Source organism: Eublepharis macularius, chromosome 9 (assembly GCF_028583425.1).
Source record: "Eublepharis macularius isolate TG4126 chromosome 9, MPM_Emac_v1.0, whole genome shotgun sequence".
NCBI classification, from domain to species: domain Eukaryota; kingdom Metazoa; phylum Chordata; class Lepidosauria; order Squamata; family Eublepharidae; genus Eublepharis; species Eublepharis macularius.
Genome location: NC_072798.1, coordinates 19461709 through 19478658, shown reverse-complemented (window position 1 = coordinate 19478658; position 16950 = coordinate 19461709).

Sequence of the window (16950 nt, the reverse complement as noted above, 5' to 3'; positions counted from 1 at the left end):
TCAGTCAGGTCCACAGGCTGTGAGCCATGGGCTAACAGCTAAGGGCCACCATGAGTCCTTTGGCTCTTGCCTTTCAGCTTGTGCCAAACGGCTCGTGCCAAAAGGGTTACGTTACACGCAGAGCAAACAGACAAGGAAAGTAGAAGCTCAGCCCCGATTTTGCAGTCATGCCTTAAACAGTATTTTGTTTGCAGTGTTTTCTAATTATGTAATTCTAGTCCTATTGCATTATTTATGCTGTGTGATTGCATTTTTTAAAAAAATAATAAATTTATGATTCCCCTTGAATCTCAGTGAGAAAGGTGGGCTATAAAGGAAGGAAATAAATCTTACTAGTTTGCAGAGATGCTCTCCAAAATCCCCCTCCTTTTGCTCAAAAAGTCTCTTTCTGTGCTTGGTCCTAGTTCAGCCAATCAGCATACAAAGGTCTTTTATACTGAGTCAGGCTGCTGCGCCATCCAGCTCAATATTGTCCAAGGTCAGAGGCAGAAAGAAGTAAATGCTCATACTTGCAGTCTGGGATCTCATAAGATTGCAGTTGCTAGGGATGAAACATGGGTCCTTCCGCATGCAACACATATGAGATGTGGCCTCCAAACTGTGTATCATGAGAGACCAGCTAGTGGATGGGGAGAAATCACTGAGTAGTGTGATGAACAAAGTTCGACCACAATAGCACCTTAAAGACCAACAAGATTTCCAGGTATAAGCGTTTGAGAGTCAAGTTCTCTTCATCAGATACAAGTGGGAATAGAGATCTTGGAGCTCTTATATCCCAATCAGAAGGTGGGAGGGGAGTGCACCAAGTCAGATGTAAAGGTAGGGTTGCTGTTCCCCTGGTGGGAATGAGGGAGCCCCTGCTCCCACCCTCTGCCCCCTGCCACCACTCACCTGGCTGGCAGGGAGCGGGAAGGTGGGAGAAAAGCCTCCAGGGCCACACAACAACATCAGTCCTGGGAGTGATGCCATCATGCTGCACCGGGAGTGCTCCTGCACTTCAAATGGGGCTGCGTGCTTGCAAAGTATGCATGCAAATATGAAGATTAAGGTGAGTGCTGGGTCCCGCCCCTCCTGCTGAGAGGGTAAGGGGACCTGGCATGCCCATGTAAAAGTACAATGCAAAATGTAATAAGCTTGATTAGAGCAGGGGAGAAATGCTTAGGGTGTAGTAGGAAATGCAAAAAATTAGCATCTGTAGTATGAAAAGAATCCTATAACGGGCTGTTTCCACACTGCTTACTGGAGATGGAACATCGCACCAAGCTCCCAGAACGACAGCGTCTTCCTGGCATGATTCCGTGCAAGAGGTCTCGGCGAAATCGCGCCAAGAAGACGCTGTCATTCCGGGAGCTTGGCGCGATGTTCCATGCCCAGTAAGCAGTGCGAAAACGGCCATGTTCAGCCCTGAGGGTCCTTTGTTCAGAAGCTCAGTTATGTGATGAAAATCTCCCGTGAGGGTTGCTGTGCGGATAAAATGGAGGACAGGAGAATGATTTAAGCTGCTTTGGGTATAAATGAAGTAAACCAACAAACAAACAAATTGGTGCTTGTCTAAAATACTGTGGGCCTAGGCCTGAAGAAAAAAAAATGTAAGTCTACCTCAAATTCGCTCTTTCTGACTTGAAATGACCTTGAAAAGTCATTGAGGGACATTTTATACACTCAGCTATGTGCTTAGTTTTATTCCAAGGGCGCAATTTGCATTTTTTGGTCACAGAAAGTTTTAACGCTAAGTGCAGAAGTCTAGAACTTCAGTCGTAGGCTGGAGACAATCTGCATTCAAATAAAACTCTGAGAGGCCATGTAATTTATCAAGGCTGGGCTTCAGCTGTCTTACTTTACTATTTGTTGGCTTCTTCCTATGACCTTCAGTGAACTGCATAAAAAAAGACTGAAGTTAAAACGATCAGTTCAGAGATATCCGTTAAATAGGAAATTGAATTGCTCTAAAAGCTTCGCTCTGTATTCTCATAACAAAGATTTGGCGCCAGCCACAAAAGAGCAGCTCTTTTTTTGTTCAACTGAATTGTGTTCATGAGAAACAATGGCTTTGGGATAATTCTGAATCTATTTAAATAAAGAGGTGTTCAGATTCAGAGAAGACCATGGTCGTGTTGAAACCTAAGAGATAAGCTTCCCACCAGCAGTGGAAAAGATCTCTGCACATGGAGGCCGAGGCCTGTACAGAGAAGAGGGTGCCAATTCTGGGTTGAGAAATTCCAGCCATTGGGCTGTTAAGTGCTCGTATGTGTGTGCGCTGCGCATTAGGCTCTTACTAGATGTTAAATGGAACCGAGAGGCTTGTCAACAGAAAAGGTTGCTATTTCAAGCAACAGTCACGTGCTCACCAAAAGTGCTTTGTTTGATATGTGATTTGCAAAAATATGTAAGTCAACATTAGCCATGTGAAACAAGTTGCTGTGCCAGAGTGTCCCAAACTTGTTCAGCCAATGGGCACTTTAGGGTTGCCAACTGCTTGGGAGAACAAAAATGTCCTGTTCCTTTCATAGAAATGTAATGGAAAGTTATTTAATAGGTGATGGTCTTTACCTCCATGCCATGAAGAGCATCAGCTCAGCTGCCCATTTCCACGCATTGCTCCTATTAAAAGGATGGAGCGTCCCCACCCCACCCCAGGTCTACTTGAAACCCTAGAATTTTGAAAAAGGGAAGTGCATGCCAATGACAGATGCAAGGGCTTGGGACAATCATAAAATGTTCCCAGCAAAGCATCCTCCTTTGATGGAGGGAGGGGGGGACCTGTTTCCAAATGGGTGCTCCCTGCAGACACAATTATTTGTTCTGGACTTTTCTGAAGCCCCTCCTTCTCCAATGAAGTCGGGGGAAAGCCAGGACTCTTTGTGGTCCGGAAGAAGCAAGTGGGTGCCAGGAGACAAATCAGCAAGGGACTTTGGCATCCCTGGCTGCCACAATGGAGACCATGGTGATAGGAACAAAGCGTTTTCTCATACTCTGTCCTATGTTTTAAATTGTGCCAGCATTCTAATGTGAACACATCACTTATCTTGCTGGTGTGTAGTATTTAAACTGGGGATGAAAGTACAGGGCCAGTATGAAGTGCCATTCATGAATATTGAAATATCCATGTGGTAAAGAGGAAATCGGAATGGAACTGTGTTTGTGGGAATGAGGATACCATGTCACTGGAATGAGGGAAATGTTCTCTTTATGTAGGACGGATTGATTCATTTTGGCAGGGGAGGAGGTGCCAAAGATGACTGCCACAGCTCAGAACAGCTTCTCTATGACATAAAAGAAAATGCCTGGATTGCGGAGGGTGACAATAGAGGCACTCACCCCAAGCTGCTGTGCAGATGTATCTTTAGTGTCCAGCGTTTTAATGGGCTAAGCAATGCTGTATTAATCAGCTGTCTTTCCCTTGTATAGCCCAGGAAAGGAACGATTGCTGCAAAACAGAGCATTAAATCAACGTTTTAAAATACTCCTTTAGGACCTCTGGGCACGTGTACATCTTCAAAAGGAGGTTTGGTGACAACATCCGTTCACCTACTTTCAATTAAGCCTACAAGAAAACTTGACTAAAAATGAACAGCCTCCAGTTGTTATCTGATGGGACTCTCTCGTTTGTTATCCTTAATGACATCAATATGTTGTCAGCATTTCAGAGACTTTTTAGGACCACTGAAGTGGTTACTGCACAGATGTTGGAGCAAGAGGTTTTGGGGAGGAAATGGAGCTCCGAGAATCCGATGGTTTTGCTGAGAATGATTTGGGAGGCAGAAAACTGGGATTAAAGGCCACAGTTCTCCCAGAGGGAACTGCAAGTGGTCACCAGGGAAGGCCCAAACTCAGCCCTGACTAAATTCCTGCTAGGGGAAGATCTTTGTTGGCAACAGGGGTCATTTTGTAGAAAAAGAGCTGGAGGAATCATTAGCATAACTCATTAGCATATGCCACACCCCTTGCCATTACCAGAAGTGTGTCATTAGCATAACTGATTTGCATATGCCACGTCCTCTGACATCACCTATCCTGGCTGTTTTGGACCCAATCCTGGCCATTCAGGGCCGAAATTGGGCCCAAAATGGCAAAAAGGGGCTAAAAATGGCTGAAAGGGGGCCCCAAATGGTCAGGATTGGGCCGCTGCTGAGTGGGAGAGTGATCCACCACCTGTCAGAGGCCCGATCTTGGCCGTTTTGGCCCCAATCCAGGCTGAAACGGGCCCAAAATGGCTGAGAATCAGGTGGGCGGGGCCACCTGACATGTGACCTCTGGGGAACTGCCAGAACTGTGTTCCTGTGCGTTCCCCCTTGAAATGAGCCCTGGTTGGCAAAGAAAATAGCCTCTGTGTTTACCTCTAACCAGCCTGTGCCAGATTGCTGAGTGATAGGTAGAACTGAGACAATCTGTGAGAGAATCACTATCGTAATGAGCAGAATTAATAACAGATCTGTTTGGCAGAGACTGAGTTAATGGCATAGCTGAAGACATAGTACTACAAGCAGAAAGAAATAAAATATATTGGAACTGGAATTTTTAGATGTACAAAGTTTGAGGGGATAGCATTCTTGTCCCCCCCCTTCTTCTAGTAGCTACTTGTGACCCCCATATAATCTAAAAAGGCAAAGGAATCGTACAGACAAAACACCTGCAGTACAGAGTGGGTATATTGAGCAAATTCACTCCCTCTTTCTCTTTCTGCCAGTTGAGGGATTTTGTTTCTTGAAACAGAAGATTTGTACAAGCCATGTGGAGATGAATGAGAGAAATGCAAGAGCACTGCAGTTCACTCCCTCACCTCCCCCCCCCACCCAAGATGTTTATGCAGATAAAATAGCACTAGGAATGCCAACTCTGGTTTTGGGAATTCTTGAAGATTTGTAGGTAGAGCCTGGGGAAGGCTTCCTTCCAAGTGGCTGTTTTCTCCAGCCTCCACCTGGAGGTTAGCAATAGCAACCCAAATCTACATACTCTTGGGATGTTCTTGATAGGCATGGATGTTACATCTGAAAAGGTTTTGTGTCAGTTCAGGAAAGCAATGAAGAGTAAGGGTCAACCCCATCTGCCGTCCAAATCGGACCCAGCATGGCTGCTATTTACAAAGTACAAATGCTTGGGAGCTTTGAACGCAGAAGCATTTCACCAAGCATTTGGCCTTCTTTCAGCTGACTGGTCCTTTGCCAAATATCAGTCTTCTCTCAAGCTTTCTGGGAGAAACTCAACTTTCACGAGAAATCAAAAGAAAATAAATAAAGCTCTTTATATGGAAGAAATACCTGGCGTCTGGCAGGTATCCTTGAGGAAATGATGGGAGTTAAATGAGAAAAAGAGAAAACAAACACAAAAAGAGAAATGGCACTCCTACAGCTGTTCCCACCTCGTAAACTGCCATTACTGAAGGTTTTCAGGGATCTGCCTCGCATAATGATGGCGATTACAGTAGCTGCAGAAGAATGTGCTGTACTTTTAATCAGCGCTCTTGGAGCTTTAGTATAAATAATTCTAATTTTTGAATGACAGTAAAGAGTTTGCAAAGACGCGTGAAAGAAGTCTTTATGCAAATCCATAAATCACTGAGCATGAAACTCAACCGGCTTGTGTCATTATATCCTTTAATGTGGAACCACTAAATCATATTTTGGTTTTAATTGCATGGAACACCCCTGTTGATCCTAATTAAGACACTTTTGAGCAAGAGGTTACCTCATGCCTACAGAAAACACAAAACACCCAGACTAGAGTCAAGGTGCTGTCTTCATCTTGCTGCTTGACCTGAAGTGCCCACGTTACCTGCAGTTGTGCAAACAATGCATGTGACTCTGCCCTGCCACACAGTGAGCAAGCATCTGCACCTCTCTGTCTGCTTGTGCCATGCACCCTATTGCAGAATATCATGCGCCAGGCAATTGCTCTGATACCAGCGTGCATCTTACAAATCCGTCTGGACTGGCCACTGGCATGGAGATCAACACTGTTCTCATGAAGACTACAGTTTTCCAGGTCATTCAGAAAAACACATTGGAGAGAATGCCTCCTACATTGACCCCAGGAGCTTAGGCTGAGTAATGAGACCCTGTGTAGGTACAACTCTCAAGAGAGGCAAAAGAAAAGGGGTCTGGACAAATTCACAGAGTAACTGGCCTATCAATGGGTATTAGCCACAGAAGCTAATTAAACTGCTGTGCAAAGAGTCTGGCACTGAAACCAGTTGCTGGGATAGGGGAGGCACCTGCATTCCACCAAGGCCTTTGCGTGAAACAGGATAATGGAGCTGGGAGCCATTGGTCTGATCCAGTGGGGCTTTGCTTATGTTCTTACATAAATTTGTCATTTACAAGAAGTAAAGCTTTCTCTGTGAAGTTTTGCATCTTAGGGAGTTCCCTCCCACGGGAGACCTGCCGGATCTGCATTCTTTGTCTCTGAAGATTTAAAAAAAATGTTCAGACCTTCAGATGATTGTGGTCCCTTTCAAACCCTCTCTTCTATTGCTTTTTACACTGTTGATTTTATTATTGGATAGCTGGGTGGGCAGGCTTTTTTATTGTGTTAGTTTAACGTAAGCCGCTTGGGAACTGAATAGTCAACATGCAGCATGTGGAAATAAAAAATAAACATGTCATTTGGAAAAGTGTTCTTACACACACCCAACTGTGCTGGCAGTTTGCTTAGATTATGAAAAAAAAGGTGGTATGCATATGAATGGGGTTGTCAAAACACCCGGAATGCCACAATATGTGTTATAAGCTATGTTGACTGTGATGAGACAGACTGAATTCATACCTAAAAGCGTTTTTGAGTCTCTCTCCTATTTTTTAAAAGGTTGATTCACACATGCAGGGGAAGGAGGTGGTAGCATGCAGAGGGCTGCCACTTCAGACTGCAGGCAGGGATCATGAAGGATCACATTTTGTAATATTCCCCTATATTAATAAAACCTCCCAGCAGCTAGAAAACCAGCACAGCAAGCAACAAGGGTGGCTCGAATTTTTCTCCTCATTGATGTGAGAATGTCCATGCGAGAATTCACCACCAACAATATGAAATGGTGCAGTCTTATCTACCACTTCATGGCTCTGCTACCTTGTTCACTTTCACATGGGCACTGCTGAGAATATTACTTAATACAGAGTAGCACAGTCAGGAAAGCGTGGAATCTCATGCGGTAAAACACTCTCCTAGCCAGTATATTGCAACAGATAACACTTCCTTTTATTACAGCTGATTCACATTCACTTGCATTCTTGTAATGGCAGAAGAAAAAATAGAAAGCTAATCAAAATAACACTATTCCCTATAACAAGTAGCAAGTGGATCTGGCTGCAGATGAGAGGGTGTGTGTGAGAATGTCAGCTTGCACAGGAGAGCTCTGCAGAACCATCTTCTTGCAAGACCAGCAGGAGAGAGAGAACAAAGGCACAGAAAGAGAAGGAGTCATATAGAAGCTTCTAGCACAGAGAGGCATCAGACATATAGAATCTGAATCTAGAGAAAAAGAAAAATTAGCTTCCCCCTCCCCACAAGAGTCCAGGCATGCTGAGTCACCTCACCTGTACTCCAACATGTACCAGCCCTTAGTGTGCAGTGAGCTGAAAGATAGGAATGTCATTTTAAACATGTTTGTTTCTGGCTTCTGAATTGATGGATGACCATATAGAAAGGTGGATTTACAATCACATTTCAGCTTCCCTGCCTTTTATGTGTCACTTGTGAATGGGAGTTTCTATCTGATGTCCATCTGCTATTTTTTCCCATGCTTGATGCAGACTTTCAAACAAGTAATTTTTTCTTAATCAAAGAACCAGTATCTAGGGTAAGTAAATCGGGAAGTGTCTAGGGCCAGTATCTAGGGCCAGTATCTAGGGTAAGTAAATTGGGAAGTGTCTTTACCCACATTAGGTCAGGAGGGGAAGTTTTGTCTCTTGTGAATGATGCTAATGCATGCTATCATCAAAGTACTTTTGCCAGGTGCTGATTGAGATCTTGAGAAGCTTTACAATACATTTGTGGATTGTGGCCATCAGTTGTACTGCCCACTCTACCAATTAAAACTGGTATTTTAAAAATTTTATTTACATTGTTTACAGTCCACCTTTCTCACTGCGACTCAAGGTGGATTACTAGGGTTACCAGCGAATTCCTGGAGATTTGGGGGGAAGATGGAGGTTGGAGAGGGTGGAGTTTGGGGAGGGAAAGGACCTCAGAGGGGTACAGTATCATAGAGACCCACCTCCAAAGCAGCCATTTTCTCCAGAGGAACTGATCTCTATGGCCTGGAAATCAGCTGTAATTCTGGGAGATATCCGGCCACTACTTGGAGGTTGACAGCCCTGTGAATTATACACAGTAAGTCAATACAGACAGCAAGATGGGGCATTCAGAGTTAATTGCAATAGAATTTGAACTTTGGACTCATTGATAGAGGTGGAGAGAGAGGAAAAGGAGGGACTGACAACCGTTCTGATTTTCAGCGCAATATGGCAGAACACAATTTGCTGCTCTCTCATTAAAGAAGATGATTTTAAGAGCCTCAATTGCGGATTAAGGAGGAAATGGAGGTTTTGCATTGCTTGCATCAGATATGTGGGCTTCCATGGGTACCCCTCCCAATAAAATAAACACAGGAGTGTTCAGCTTGTTGGGGGGAAATGCTGAGAACAAGAGTTTGCATTATGGAAGGCTATGATGATAAATGTCTCCAGTGGCATAATTTCTAACTCTTACCATCTGTGATTCCCCTATCTCCATAGCAACTTAAAGCAAATATTTTAAAAAATAGTCTAAAACCAGGAAAAGCGCAGCTGGGAATATCTGTACTGAAAGAAAACAAGCCCTCTATGGGACCAACCCACAGTAAAAGGCTGATACATTTTGGAGACTCCGTTTAATCACAGTGGATCAATATGGCATCCATTCACATGCCAACGACACACTTAATATATGTAAATGTTTTAAAGGGGATAACATTGCTTAGAAGTCTGAATGTTTATTCTTGATTTATGGTCAGATTTGTGTCAATAGATGTCACCGCAGAGTCAAATAAAAGCCACGGAGTTTGTAAAGGGTTACAAAATAGTTACATGGATATCATTTATTAGTCCAGTTTAGGCTGTCATAGGAATATGCAGACTTTGTGTTTGCAGAATCTCCTTCCTTGCTAGCGACTATAGCTGGCCAAAAATGTTTCCAGGGCTCACAGTGAACTGGATGCAGCGCTCACAATATTTGCATTGCGTTAATTATGAGTGACTTTAAGTTAGTTGCAAGACTGAAAATGCATGCATTTCATTGCAACAATTGGTTTTAGAAAATGAGCAGTTACTTCTGCTGAGTAGGTCAAGGCAGGATGGGAGACCTCTTGAGAATCCTGCATGCACGGCCTACATGTGCTTCCATGACAGAAGAAAAGCAGGATATCATTCTAATCAGTAAGCTAACAATCTTCTACCAAATGAGTTAGGGCTACAACGTGGAACCATTCATTTTCATATAATATGGAGTTCCTGAAGGACTGGTTCACACAATTATGGAGAACTCCAGTTAGGTCCAGGGTCCTTTGTAAAAGTGGCACATGAGTTGTGGGTTTTTCTCAGTTGTTCTACAGTGGGTGATTCCGATTGTAGCGTACATGGACAAAGGACTTTAGCCTCCCATCCCTTCTGCACCACTTTCCAGAATTAAAATGGTTCTAGGGTCTACTCTAGGCTATGGTCTACTGGGGAAAGCCACTGTCCACTTGTGTCTGAGCAGGCTAAATTGCACACCACTGCAGGAAAATGTGGTGGGGGGAGGGGGGCTGGTATCCCTTCTCCACAGGCACTACAAAATTGGATACTGCATAGCGAGGAGGTTCTGACAAGGCACAAAGTGGAGACTCTGGACCCAGCCTGTGTTCTTTATAATGTATCAATCAACTGTATCATGCAACTTCCCTGTATATGTGCACAATTTAATCCTACTGTTTTGCAATGAAGGGAGCCTCTTTGTGCTTGTGCTGGGCTTCTTATGATGCCCAGTTCATAAGAGCCTGATGGCATCTATGCGAACTTCAAGGGTGACATTTCGGTTGTTCACATCATATATCTGATTTGCAAGTGGTCCCTGCATGCGGATGCTTAAATCCGTGGATCAGGACCACTCACATGGGAGAAAGGGTTTTTTTGAGCAAACTTGGGCCATGTCCCAGTTTTGCAGAAAAATCAAAAACCTTTGAAAAGCTATACGTGTAAGATTCCCCAGACCCAGCTCAGGTTCCCTGCAGCCACACAGGAGCTGTGGGGAAAGGCTGTTAAAAAATAAAGGAGAGCCCAAATGGCCTCAGAATGCCTTCGTGGGGGGGGACTCCCCCTCCCCTCTCAAGCTGTTTCCCTGTGTCAAAATAGGGAGGAGGGAGGTTTCCTCCCCTGTTTTTTCTGTTCCATATGGAATATTCTGTGCACACGGAACAGTAGAAACAGCGGGAAACCCCTGTGCCATTTTGACACAGGGAACAGCTTGAGGGAGGAGGGAGGGACCCCTCCTCCCCCCATGGTGGCATTCTGAGGCCATTTGGGCTCACCTTTTTTTTTAAATAGCCATTCCCCACAGCTCCTGTGTGGCTGCAGGAATCCTAAGTTGGGTCTGGTCAGACCCAACTCTTAAAAAACCTATAGCTTGACTCTCAGGCCTAGGGCTTCACACATACCGCCCCAAGCCACCAGACACTACTAAACTTGCACGCTCTAATTATTGCACTCCTGTGCTTGAGCCAGTCACTTTGAAACAGCCTGATTTATTTATTCATTTAGTACAATTTTTCCTACCTTTCCTCTAAGGAGACTGTGGTGTCGTATTCTGTCATATTACTTTGATGTCACCTCTGATATCATATGTTTGCAACTCAATGGGTCTCTGCCATCACCTGAGAGTTAATGGTTGAAGACCACGTTAGACAACACATTAAACATACAGCTGCCACCACAACAATGCGTTTGGCTCTCCCTCCCTCTTCATAATGTCAAGTAGAACTTACATCATATTGGTGTGACTTCATAATGTTCTGTATTTTCTTTTGTCTGCTCCACATAATTGGTTGCTACTAGCAGGGATAGGAGACGACGTGGAATGTTGTGGCATCATGGCCCTGGTAAATTCTACTAGAGGTTTCAGAGGATGAGGGAGCAGCTAAACACGTGGCTGCCATTTTCAATGGCAGCCGCACATTAAGTGTAACCAGTAGATTGGCTCTGGTATCGACTTCCTTCCCTTTCAGCCTTCTGTGTTATTCCTTTGAGCAGCATTTGCTTGGTAATTCTTGACTACGGGGAATAATATTTGTCTTTCAGTGTAAGAAATATTGGTTTTTAGAATAAAAGATTGAGGCTTAACATTTCCAAAAGTGATTTATAGGGTGTTAATATGCTCTTAAGTGAATGTGTTACTTTTTGGATGCGAGCAACACATAGTACTAATATTTAGGTTAAGCATTTACACAAAGTTCCATAAAAAGTTTCCATCTTTTCTTTTTCTTTTTTTAAAGAAACCCACACCTGAATATAAATGTTGCTATTACCATGCTGGATATTAATAGTTATCAAAGAATAACCATGAAAAATTATGTAGCTTAAATAATTTAAAAATAAATAAATCTTAAAAGCAACCAAAGCAAGGTTACGCAAATGTCTAACATTTGTAAGTATCTAAGAACCTGACTATATATGAACAGGGTGATAAATGTTTCCTTGTCAGAGGGCCTAGTCATACAGTATGCTATAATACAGAAAAAACACACATTGAAGGAATGAGATTCTATAATGTGGGCAGGTTTTTCCTCCATGGAAAACTTGACAAAATATTAAGGATTTGCAGTACCATTAAAATCAGAAATCACCTGGTTTTCCATCCACAAATATATTTACCATCCAGTCAAACTGAAGCATTGAACTTTGAGCACAGAAGAAAGACCAGGATAGAACCACACTACAGACTGACCTATCTGTTTTTTGCCACTTTAACTGTCATGGCTCCCCCTGCAGAGTCCTGGGAATTGTAGTTTGAAAAGAATGCTGAGAATTCTCTATTAGAAATCCCTGGGGAGAAGAAAACCAAGAGTTTAGTGTACTGTGTAGTTCTGTGGAAAAATTCTGAAAGCAAAAGTGATGTTATATATAAACAGAGAGTAAGTTTTCTAGTTCCCCAGAATTCTCCATCAGGCTGGAGGTTCAATAGAAACAAAATGGTGTGGGGGTAAGGTTGCCAACTTAGGGTTGGGAAATTCCTGGAGAGTTAGGTATGAAGCCTAGAGAGGGTGGGGTTAGGGGAGGGACCTCAGCAGGGTATAATGACATAGGCTCCACCCTCCAAAGTAGCCATTTTCTCCAGGGGACCTGATCTCTATAGTCTAGAAATCAGTTGTAATTCAGGGTGCTCTCCAGAGTCCACCTGGAGGCTGGCACCCCTAGCTGATCAGGAAGATCTTACCTGTGCAGTATTGCACAAGTCTAACATTTCATAAACCAGGAGGTGTTACCTGAACAAGTACTATTATTATGCTGCTGGTCTACGAATATTGCACACTTAAGGAGCAATCCTAAGCAGGTCTACTCAGAAGTAAGCCCCATGTTATTCAGCAGAGCTTAGTTCTAGGAAAATGCCCTCAGGGTTGCAGCCAAAATGTCTGAGAGCCTGGCTGATGCATAGGATTGCCAGCTCCAGGTTGGCAAATTCCTGGAGATTTTGGGAGTGGAGCCTGCAGAAGGCGGAGTTTAGAGAGGGGAGGGAGCTCAGGGGGGTATAATACCATAGAGTCCACTCTCCAAAGCATCCATTTTCTCCAGGGTTGTATTGTCGAAGGCTTTCACGGCCGGAGAACGATGGTTGTTGTGGGTTTTCCGGGCTGTATTGCCGTGGTCTTGGCCAAGACCACGGCAATACAGCCCGGAAAACCCACAACAACCATCGTTCTCCAGGGTTGTTAGTCTCTGTTGCCTGTAGATCAATTGTTATTCTGGGAGATATCCAGCCACCACCTGGAGGTTGGCAACTCTAGGGGATGCAGGATATGTGCAAATTGCACCAAACTCTTTCTTGCTGTATGCTTAAAGAGGACATTAGTAAGAAACTATGGCATGTGGGCCTCCTATTCAAAGGCTACCACTTTAAAACATTTCTCATTGCAAGAGCCCCTAGTGAGTTCTGATGATTGGAAATTATATATTAGAAAGTACACCATACTACTCAATAAATGCATTTATATATTTGTGTAATATATTACTGATTCCATGAAGAAGACTATTTGGTGAAATACATAGGGAATTGTTTAACTGACTAATATTTTTTTCCTTTTCTTAATCTGTTGTAACAGCAGCCTTTTCCAATTATTATGTCTGGGTGCTCACCTCATACACCAAGAGATTCTACCCACTCCTGTGTTGCCATTGTGGGTGAATGGGGAAAAGCGCAAAGTGAACACAAAGCAGAAGTGCCCCAATCGAAAAGAGCTGGCATCCAGGGGCAACTTGTATGTTGAGAAATCAAGCAGCAGAGGCTGGAATTTCACATCACCTCATGCTTCCCTCAGGGAATTATCCCTCTGGGGGCTGAATGTTCCAGGGTCATTTTAACAGCCCAGTTCACTTAGAGCCAAGCTACAAGTGATGCCTGACACGGGTTGGACACTTGTCAGCATCCCTCAAGTTTTGATGGGAAATGTAGGCATCCTGGTCTTGCAGCTGTAATGGAGAGCCAAGCTATAAAACCAGGATGCCTACATTTCCCATCAAAACTTGAGGTAAGCTGACAAGCGTCCAACCTGTGTCAGGCGTCACTTGTAGCTTGGCTCTCACACTCCGGCCATCCACTTTTCCCACCTAACATGATTTTTGCCTTTACCTTCCTTAAATTATCCTTTAATTATCAATGTGGTATAGCCACCCATGATACCAGGTTGATACTTCCATTGTGATCCAACCTAGCTCTTGTTAGGTACACAAGCTTGCGGGGAGAGTGGGCTATAAATTAAATAAATAAATAAAAATAAAATAAATAAAAGCAGCCTTATTTCTTGTGCTCCTGACAACAGAAAAGACAGCTACCTCCAGACGCTCCCTAACATTGTTCTTTGAGAGACAGATCCTGAGGGAACGCAGGCACCCCCAGCTTGGTGTTTTTGCATGGCTGAGATTGTGCAGTAAGCGGCACGTGGACACAAACTGATAAAACACACGTTAAATACACACACAACCCAAACCCACAGCCCCATCTTATTTTCTGAGGAATTCAGGGCAATAAATGTATAAAGCAGTTTTCATTAGATCATTCTGAACCATCTATTGCAGGCAGCGTTCTGTGGTTACAAAGAAAAACATTCTCTCCATTCCCCTGCTGTATATATTCCTGGAAGAAATGTATTGATTTAATACATTTACAGGCACACTCCACCATCATGTCAAAGAACATGGCCGTCAGGGAAGTCATACCTTTAAAAGGAAAGAGGGAGAGGGGAGAGGGATGGTTTGTGATTTCCGGGTTTGAAGTTTACGAGTGAAGGCCTGGTTCGAAGCAGAGCAACTCTTAACCATGTCATTTTAGTTAAAACAGATCGATCATATTTTTGTACTTTTGAAATCAACCAACCCAAATCTATGGGATTGAAACAAAAAAATTGTGCCTCAAAATTCTGCAGTCTGAATTGATTACACGAATACAGCATATTTACATAATTTCTGTATCTTGCCAGGCCCCTTTACCCTCCTGGTGGGAGGAGGGGGGCACTCACCTTGTCTTCACTCTTTGTGCCTGATCCCGTGGCTGTGCGATGACGTCACTTCAGTCACGCTTCACAGCAGGCTGATTTGGGTCCCAAATAGGCCCAATTCCTGGGTCCTGATTCTATTTGGGGCCCAAATCAGCCTGCTGCACTGCCTTAGGTGTGTGCCTGGGAGGCCCATTCCCGCACCTGGGAGGCCTATTCTCATGCATTTTCCCCCTGCTGGGTAGGTGAGTAGTGGTGGGGGGCGGAGGGTGGGAGCAGGGGATCTCCTGCCCTCACCAGGGGACTTGGCATCCCTATTCTTGGCTCCTGTTTCTTTGCTTTGGAGCAGCTGACCAGGACAGTCTTGCCCACCCTGACCACTGGAAATCTGACTTTGCACGCAAGCCCTGTTCAGATCTCACCAGACATTGCCTGCACACTCGCAAGCGTATCTTTGCAAACGTGGCAACTAGAAACCTGCTTTTTAAAAATGGAGATTAGCATTTACGATTGTGGCTAATTTTTATTGCTGCGTTTGTGCTGTATTTGCAAGTAGTAGGCCTACTGTACTGCCCAAGTGTCTCCGTATGAATATGGTGGTTTTTAATGTTCTCCAAATGAATAATTCCCATACAGTGAAATGTCCCTTTCTCATAGCCCTTTCAACAGCCACGTAGGGTTGCCAACCTCCAGGTGGGGGCAAGGAGTTCTGAAATTACAAATAATCTTCAGACTAGCTAGAGGAAATGGCATCTCTAGGAATGCCCCTCTTCTACAAACACCACTTCCACAGGCTCTGCCCCCAAATCTCCAGAAATTCCCTAAGCTGGAGTTGGCAACATCACCCACACTAGGATTCCATGAAAGCCCTTTTCTAAGTAATTGAAACAGCAAGGCACTCTTCAAAGCCTGGATGATAGTTTAAAGATTTTGAGATCCTCCTTGAGGCTGGTATGGACCAAACGGTGGGATACAAATAAATTAAATACATGCTTCCTTGAGTAAATAATTCCTGAGCTGAAATCTAAATATAGGCCTGCAGCCAATTTCTTCATCCATTGGGCTATTGAAGTTGCCAACTACCCCCCCCCCCTCAAAATCTGGCCTAGCCTGCCTCTGTGCCTTTGATGTGCAGAAATCATCAGGTCAAGATGTTTATGGCAATGGAGCTCATGATTGTCACTGGCAGGGCTTTTTTTCAGCTGGAACGCGGTGGAACGGAGTTCCGGAACCTCTTGAAAATGGTCACATGGCTGGTGGCCCCGCCCCCTGATCTCCAGACAGAGGGGAGTTGAGATTGCCCTCCGCGCCGCTGAGTGGCGCCGAGGCCGATCTAAGCTCCCCTCTGTCGGGAGATCAGGGGGCGGGGCCACCAGCCATGTGACCATTTTCTCCGAGGGCAGCCCACTGAGTTCCACCACCTCTTTTCCTAGAAAAAAAGCCCTGCTTGCTGGTAATGTCTGCCAATCAAACTGAGATTAAGGGCACAGGACAGGAGTAGGAGTTGATAAAAAAGCTGCAATCTTATGGGCCATACCAACACATTGCAGTTTCTGGGCAACTTAGAAGGTTGCTTGCTACGCCTAGAAATTCCACTGTTGATGTTTTCAACTTTCCTGAAGTAGGTTCTGATTGCCAATAATAATACCCATCTCCCGTGCCAAGTAATACATTTTGTATGTCGTTTTCTTAGTCATGGTTCCCCTTCTGCCTTTTCCTTCCTTGTGAAGATCTCAGACTCACACTTATGGCAAAGGTTACCTCACTGCTTCAGGAAGCCATATCGCCAAAAAAGTAGGGAGGTAAAAGGTAGTGGGGCGGGGGGAAGCCTCTAGTAGCTTATAAAACATATTGCTGGGAATTTGACATACTGTCTGGAAAATATGTCTGGAAAACCCTGGGTTTCCTATTTAATTCTGCCTTCGTATGCATTCGAATGGATATGCTTTTGTGCATTGCCAGCAAGTAATTTAAACCATTTGTAGAAGATACTCCTGATTCCCCCACCCATTAAGCCAGCTTTTCTCTCTGTTATAATATTTACTGTCAGTGGCAATTTAATTTTTAATGTGATAAAATTTGCTCTCCAGAAAATATTCGCCTCTGGTACTTCAGACTTTATTAGAAGAACACTTCACCAATAGACTTCTAATTGTTTCTGCTTTGCGATGTGATCAGCTGTTAATACCTATGGTAGTGAAGGGCTGGCAGGGATAACCGAGGGTTTTTATTATACTTCT